This window comes from Monodelphis domestica, chromosome 1 (assembly GCF_027887165.1).
Source record: "Monodelphis domestica isolate mMonDom1 chromosome 1, mMonDom1.pri, whole genome shotgun sequence".
NCBI classification, from domain to species: Eukaryota; Metazoa; Chordata; class Mammalia; order Didelphimorphia; family Didelphidae; genus Monodelphis; species Monodelphis domestica.
This window is the reverse complement of record NC_077227.1, coordinates 566,593,515-566,602,103: the sequence shown is the minus strand read 5'-3', so window position 1 is coordinate 566,602,103 and position 8,589 is coordinate 566,593,515. Positions and strand designations below refer to the sequence as shown.

The window sequence follows — 8,589 nt, the reverse complement described above, 5'->3', positions numbered from 1 at the left end:
TTCAGGAAGAGTAATTTACAAGTCTATTCTAACTAGTGAAAAAACTTCTGTGTTGGAACCCTGGCTTAAACCTTTTTCAGATTTTGACCCCTTTTTCAGATGTTAAAATGTAAGTCTTTGACATTCCAAAAGACCTTTACAACTTTTCTGCCATTTTCCAGACTGCAGATAATAATAGGGACTTAATTTTTCAGTTGGACAAAATATTTAGATCAGCTCTTTTTGTGGGGGCAAAAAATTGTAAAGTGAGGAGATAACCTTCAGTTGGAAAATGGTATTGATTTTAATGGAATACTACTGAGATATAAGAAATGATGAGCAGCAGGAATTCAGAAAATCCTTCAAAAATTTAAACTAATGGAAGCAGAATGTAGTAAGCAGAACCAGGAAAATATTGTACACAGTGACAGAAATATTACACAATGCACACCTGTGAATAACAGCTTTACTCATCAATATAATGATCCAAAACAAACCCAAAAGGCTAATGGTAAAAAATGTATCTGCTTCTGGAAAAAGAACTGACCAAGTCTGAATCCTGATCAAAGAAAGCTTTTTTCACTTTCTTTCTTAATTTGTGTTATTCAAATTTCATTCCACAAAAGAATTAACATGGGAAAATATTTTACATGATTGCACAAGTACAATCTCTGTCAAATTGCTTAGCATCTCCACAGGGGTGGGAGGGAAGGAGAGAGGGAGAGAATTCAAGACAAAATTCTTTTTTAAAATGCTGGAAACGTTTTACAGTGTAATAGGGGGGAAATAAAATACTATCTCAGAAAAGAAAGGTAAATAAATAAGTTGATGGTACCCTTGACTTTCATATCTTTATGCTCAGCAAAGTGGTTTTTTTAGAAAGAATAACATTTATGTACCTTTTCAGAGTTCCAGATCACTTTAGATACTATCACTTTTGTTTCTCTTTTCAGTTCTATACTAGATACCATGATTAATCTCCATTTTATAAATGTGGAAACTCAGACTGAGGGGGGTAAATAATTTAACCAGCAATAGGCTCTGCAATTAGATGTCCCAATGAATGCAGCACTGGATTTTGAGTAAGGATGAACTGAGTTCACCTCTGGTCTCAGATACTTACTAGTTGTGTCACACTAAGATATTCACTCAGGTTCTTTCTTAGTTTCCTCACCTGTAAATGGAGATAATAAAGATGCTTACCCTCCATTGTTGTTTGTGAGAATCAAATTGGAAAATATTTGTATAAAATGCTTTGCAAAATTTAAGAGTATGAATAAAAACTTGCTCATACAGTGAGTTTGTGAGGCAGGATTAAAACTAAGTATTTCCTAAATTGAACCATTTAATAATTCATGAACTGTATTCCCAACTAGCTTCACTAAAAGCAAAGTATCAGGACAGAGTTTGAATCAATATTGCAATAGAGATGAAATAATAGTAATAGTTAGCAATGACAAAAATAGCAACAACAATAATAATTGGCATTTATATGTATATGTATATATATACATATATATATATATATATATATATATTTAATGGTTTCCTAATGGTTTTGCATGTACAGAATGACCCCACAATCTTGAGCTTCAATAGCTTTCATAGATTAAAGCTTTTGTGACATCCTACATTGTATCATTTATCAATGCAATTGGTGCCTAAAGTCCTTTTTGGGAGAGGCAAGCATACATTTCACAGGATGGAATTCATGAAATCAGTGTATACTTTGGAGTTCAAGGTTCATTGTCATCCTGAATAGAGGGGAGTAGTGTGGCAAAAATACTGAGATCCCTGATTCTGGAGATTGGCTTTGGATTTTTTTTTTCTTTCTTTTCTCTTTTAAAATGGCCAAAAAAGGGAAATTCAGGGCAGGATCCTATAGGCAGACAGAATGTCTGGTCATTGTGGTATTAGTGCTAAGAACACTTTCATAAAATGAGTTTAGATCCCATCTTAATACTATACTTTCTTAATTAAGTGGCTCTATAAGTCACTTAATCTTTCTATGCTTGTATTTAGGAGTTTAAATTTGGTAATTTCTGAAACCTCTAAAAATTATACATCTATGACACTATGAAAAGGCATTAGGAAAAATCTAGTCTAATCATCTCTCAAAAGACTCCATATCACTTTAACAAGTGAAGTGTGTTGGGATCCAACTCCTGGCTTTAATCTAGGAAGAACCTAGAAGGCTTAGTCAAGATACCATATTTTATTTGAACCCATCCTGGCTGAAATATTTTTCTCCCTCTTCCAATATTCCTGGAGCATCTTGGTTGCTTTGCACATTTCACCCCCCCACCTATTGTATTATACTTATCTGGGTATATGTTTAATAGAATTCCATTTTGTCCCAAACACCACCAGGAGAACCTTGAGGACAAGGGTCAAGTCATTTTCATCTTTTTATCTTCAATGACTAACACAGCAAAAAATTGAAGCTAAAAATAGGTTACCTGAATTGATGAGGCATCAATGGCACCAAGATTATTTCCCAGACAATCTTGTACCCAAGTTTAGAATGATTATTGATGTTTTTATTCCATAAGGGAGTCACAGGGTAATTAATACCAGCAGACTAGATGGCTCCTTTCTTTGATCCTTGGTTTCCATATCTAACTATTGAGAGCTCATATGACTCAGTTTCAAATTAAACTCTAAATTATAGGTCATCATTTTTTCCTGGGAAAATGTTAGTGGCACATAAGTTAGATGTTCAAAGTTGTGAGAAAGAAAGGTAATGCACCGTCACTGCCAAAGTCAGCAGAGAAACTTAACTCATACTTCTTTTGACAGTAGAACTTCCATAAAGTTGAAAATTCTCCTGGCAAACCCTCACCTCTTCCACGTCTAAGGGGATTTACAGGGACTACAGAACAGATCTCTTCACTCTCAGAGAAAATGACACAAGGCTATTTTCTATGCTCAATTGGGAGGGGAAAGATTTGACAGTGAGCAATCATCTCAATCTGACAAAAGTGGACATTGAGATATGTCTTTTTTAAATTTTAATTTATTAAGTTAGTATTTGATACATTTCCAGTCATTCTTTACCCTTTTCTAAATAAACTTGTCCACAGTCACAGAATCAGAGAATAACAGAATTTAAGAGTTGTAAGTGAGCTCTGCAGTCATCTTGTCTAACCCACATGTGAAAAGAATCCCATTGATATCATATAGTATCTTGAAGATCTCTACTCTTGTGCATCCCAGCACCTATTCAGGTTGCATATTACACCTTTAGGCAGCTCTCATTTGGGGGGGGGGGATGTTTAAAAAATTTCTTTAGAATACAATGATTAAATAATTATCTACATTTCCCGAAGTCTACAGTCTTCTATGTGGATAGAAGATTATTATTATAGAAGATTTTATATTACATATAAAAATTTAAATGATAATATAGTTTGTAACTCCTCTATTCACTAATCTCAAAGTGCTATCAGAAAAGTGAAAAGGCTAATATTATTTACATTTGAAGGCTGGAGGATGGCAGAGAAAGCCAAAAAAAAGTTGTTGTTTTTTTTCAGAAAAAATGATTAGAATTTTGAAGGAAAAAAATGAAAATAACAGACCTAGAGGTGTAGTGTTTTGGAAAGAAAAGTGTTTTTACTTTTTTGCTTTGTTTTGTTTTAAACTGTATTTGGAGGTTGAGGATTTGGGAAGAAAAGTGGAGGAATACATTCAAAGAATGAAAGATGGGAGAGATAGGTACTCAAAAATGAAGAAGCCCATTTCAGCCAAGACATAAATGAAATAAGAGAGAATCATTTAAGATAAGTTTGGAAAGGTAGTTTGGAGATCAGAGATGAAAGTTAGATTTAGTCTTACAAATGTCATGTATATATACTGTCATGTTATACTATGTTATACTGTCATGTAAAATATCATATAGTTACAAATAGAATTAAAAAGCTTTATCTTGTTCATGTCCTCCTGCACTGAGATGCAAGGCTTCCATTAGAGAAAATGTTCATATTACATTACATTTACCACTAAGAGATGGTTTATAGGCCATTTATCTTGACTTAATGTAATGTGTAATGGAAAAAAAAAATTGGACCTGAATAGAGTAGACTTGGACTTCCAGATAGCTCAAACACTGATTGACTCATCCAATTTGGGCAAGTCAACTCATCACATAAAATGCCAGTTAACTAATTTATAAAACTGAGATAATAATATTTGTATTATCTACTGATTGAGTAATTACTATAGAGATTAAATGTAGTTATATCTTTAAAATCCATGCATCTTCTCTGGGTGACAATTTTCTCAATCCATTTTCCACATTATTATTCTTTTCAGTGCCATTTCTCTCTCTTTTATAAGCACATTAAAGAATTATTTTTTCAGAACCCAAGAGCAAGAAATTCAGTGCTTTTAAAGATATTTTTTATTACTTTTTTAAAGTTTTTTTTCTTATCTTTTTAACCTTTTATCTATTTTTTTTAATTTTCATTCTTACATGACCTTAGGTCTTGCCAACATTTTTCAAAAACTGACTTTACACTCTACTATTTTCTTTTTATGTAGTGAAAATGCTCATAATTTTCCATAATCCCACATAGAATTTTGGAAAAAATTATAGAGTCTAAAAATACTTTTGCACTAAAATGTATTTCATCACCTCCCCTTCTTCATATCCTTTGAAAAACATAGGGGTTCTCATTCTGATAAAAAAAATAGTCACTTACATGCCATATATTCTTTCAGAGCTCTTCTCCATGAAGTTCTCCCCTCCTCTGCCCATTCCTCTTAGTGAAAGGTGTTAATTATCTACCCTAAAATCCTAAAACAAATTGCTATTAGTTGTTATAACCAGTAAAGAGGTGAACACATATATTTCAATGCACTTTTTTTTAAAGCAAGAAAAACACCATGTCAGGAGAGTCAATTTCCAACACGTGGCCCCCTAAATATCTTGGAATCATGTACAATATTTTGTTCAATCTGTCTTTCAAAATAGTTGAACTCCAAACTTGTGAATGGACGAATCTCCTTGGCCTTACTAAAGACAGAAATTGAGATATTTCCATGCATTTCGGATGGGAAAGTCTGGTTGAGAATTCTCTCTAAAGGAAGTATTTGCTTGTGACAGAAGTAGTTTGAACCAAAACATTCAATTTGATCCTCCCCAACCTCTGCAGGGCCATATATGACTTGGACTCCTTTCTAGTTACATATTATGTAGCATTGTATAGAATTTCAGTGTGGCTACACCTATTTTTGACACCTGAATGTCCCCTATTGAGTAGTTATCTAGCTATATAAATACATGGACAATCCAGGCTCTTGAGAAGGTTCCCTCTGTTATATTCAAGTGTGAGAAAACTGAAGTGAACTCAGCCAAAGACGGAAAAAAAAAACAACCCCTGACAAGTCTGGCTTTACTTGAATTCTTTACTACTAGTTTCTCCTGAGCTGGCCTCAGATTTCAACTAACCAGGCACCATGAGGATCTTCTGCCTGGCTTTTTGATACTCTTTATAATTTTCTCCTCTACTGGCACAGATAAGGTATATACTGACTAAAAAAAAGGTGGAAATGCTGATATAGAGGATTCACTTCCTGGGACTAAAACTGGGATCTCCCTATCTGAAAGAGAAAAACAAGTTTCAACTACTTAATCTACTGAGCTCATTAGGAGAACAACTTTTATTTAATTGGACAAGTGCCACATTTATGACCAGGAGGCAAAAGCTCTTGGAGGAGAATGGTATTGAGAAACTATTACGTATTTAAAAGAACTCTAAATATCCTAAGAATCCAGGGCACATTGGAGTAGGACATCTCCAACACAGTTTCAGCATCACACCAAGACTTGTAGGATCCTAACTGGATGAGAGCTGAAGGGTTCTCTAAAGAAGTTCAAATTTATTGATGGGGAAACTGAGTTCACTGACTTGCCTGGGGTCTCAGACATAGTGTGAATTGCAGAGCTAAGATTCAAAGTCAGATCCCAAGGAATCCCAGTGAAGTGATTATTGTATCTTGTAACAGGATATTATAATATTTATATTAACAGGACATTGTAATATTTATAGAGAAAATGGGTAGAATATAAAGAACAGGGGATATGGAAGGTTTGTAGCAGGGAATGGAAGAGTTGAAGAGAGAGAGGTAATATGGCTGCCAGTGAGACAAAAGGAGAGAGATGCCCCCTGCCAAGAGGCTATTTTTGAAAAAAAAAAGGGGGGTTCCCGAGAAATTGGCCACCTATGATAGCCTGCAGGGATGTCTTCTCTATGGATTGATGCCAAAGATGTCCCAGAGCAGGTAAGTACAGACCCTCCTGAGAGACTGGCCTTCCCCTGACCAAGGTTGCCCAGCAGGGATCCAATAAGGACAGTTTAGAGTTGAATGGCTATCCTGAAGTTCATCTCCCTCTGTGTCCCCTGAAATGTTAGTCCTCTTATCTGACTGTGATATTCAAATAAAGATAAATTTTAATAACAAGTTTGGATTGTGGAGGTATCAGGGAAGAGGGAAGAGGGATTTACCTAGATGAGGTTTGAGTCTCTCTCTGCTTTTGAGCTGAGGCCAGGCCTCACAGGCTGGTGAAGGGTTGCTTTTATTCCTGTCTATGCTAATGATAGCTTTCTTAAGTTCAAAGTCTTTAGCAGTAGATAGCAAGAGGAAGAAAGTTTTGACCTTCAGAGCTGGTGGGCCTGTCTCTTCAGGATGAAGCCCCTAAAGACCGACCTCACAGTTCAAACTGCTTCCCTTAAATCCTTTTGTCGATGACAGGATCATAGGAATCCAGGGAGAGTACACAGTTGGGAAAATCGAGAAAATAGAGGCACTTCTATCCAGAGACAGGGAGGGAGAGACTCCTACTAGTTCCAGGGCCAGGAAGGAAGTACTAGTCAGAAGACCAACTGCCACTCCAAGTTGCCCCTTTCCCCACCAACTGTCTGTCTTGTCAATATCTTCTCTCTCTAATATTCCCACTGTTGTTTGTTCTAACTCAGTGGCATAAAGTCCAGAACTTGTTTTAGTTTTCCTTTCCACAATACTGCATTACTTTAATAGTTACATTCCCACAACTGAGCACAACTCAGAATCCCAGGGTAGATATATGACAAATATTTAGTTCTTAAATGATTTATATTACCTCTTGCTTCCTTCACTTTTTGGCCTACAAAAGACTTTTTTCTATCAGTTCCTTTGTTCTTTTCATTCCTGGCTAGAACTACCGGTTATATATTTCTTTCATATCCCATATCTGTTTCTAGAATTGAGAATATCCTCTGGTCTTCCATTGTGTGGTCACCACTGGTCATTTTTTTTTTTGGTCCTGACCGCTTTTCAAGTCAGTTGATTATAGACAAACAACAAAATATGCCATATTGCCATTTAAAGAGAACTCTGTATGAAGAGTTATAAAACCAGGGTTCAGATCCTGTCTATGGAATTTATGTTACCTTAGAAAATTTCCTTTCTCTCTCTGAGCTTCAGGTTCTTTATATATTTATATTATAATGGAAGTAATTAATTTAGGTACTTCTTTGATCTAAACCCTCTGATTTTCATTCCTCTGAATAAAATCTACCTCGAGAGGCAAAGGGTTCAGCTGTCTTAAATTCTATCAAGCTGAAGTCTAGCTAAAACTCTTTTGATATCTAGTAGTGATGTGTGCTAGACAAAGAACGTTTTGCAACAAACTGAGTGGTGCATAAGTCAGAGTGAGTGACTGACAGGAGCATGTGACTAATAGTCACATGGGAGCCTAAAGCTGGAGATCTGGGGAAAGGTTCTATATCCCAACTGACACACTTCTCTCCTGGAAGGACCTTGATTGGAAAGGCTTGAAAAACAGTTTTCTGCTTCTCCTGAGGCCAGCTGAAGAGAGGAATCTTTTGAATCTGGCTGTTTGGACACTAATCGACTGAAGATCCTGGCCCTTTTGATTGGACTCAATGTGTGAGATTTGGTTATTGGGGAAATTTACTGCTTAGCTTAATAAAATAGCTTTAGATAGATTTGTAGACATTAGAGAGTAAGATAACTTGTAGAATTTCTCCTAACTCCTGTTCCTTCCTCCCCTTCCCAACCAATAAATCTGAATTTTTATATGTTCGCTTTTGTTCATTCCTCACCAAATTCCTATCATAACAGTTAGCTGATATTTAAGTAGTACTTTATGTTTAATATAGTCTTTAGTACTTTAATAACACAGTAATACAGATGAGGAAACTGAGACAAATAAAAATTACGTGTCTTCCACAGGATTATAGAGCTCATAAAGTGTTAAGGCCAGATTTGAGCCTTGGCATTCCTGCCTCCAAAGCCAGCTCTTTGCTTAGAGGTAATAGAAGTCATGAGAGTTTATTGAGTAGGAATGAAATGAAGCAAGACATATACTTTACCAAGAAAACTAAGGTCTAATCTATATCACAGTTTCCTTCAATTTACAATCTGAAATATAGGTTAGTGACAATATGATACCTGTCAATTTATATATATTTTTTAAATCCCTACCTTCCTTCCTGGAATCAATATTGTGTATTGGTTCTGAGGCAGAAGAGTGGTAAGGGCTAGGCAATGGAGGTTAAGTGACTTGCCCAGGATCACACAGCTAGGAAGTGTCTGAAGGTTTGAACA

At 35.6% G+C, this 8,589-nt stretch overlaps 1 long non-coding RNA gene across 1 annotated transcript in view; it reads right to left on the bottom strand.

Moving 5' to 3' along the window:
- Nucleotides 1-592: 592 nt before the first annotated feature.
- LOC103104879 (uncharacterized) overlaps nucleotides 593-8,589 on the bottom strand; it is a 42,358-nt gene continuing 34,361 nt past the window's right edge. The window contains exons 2-3 of the long non-coding RNA XR_458849.2: nucleotides 4,680-4,774; nucleotides 593-1,153 (exon numbers count right to left, since the gene is read on the bottom strand). This is a non-coding gene — a long non-coding RNA (uncharacterized LOC103104879). The remainder of the gene's footprint in view (nucleotides 1,154-4,679; nucleotides 4,775-8,589) is intronic.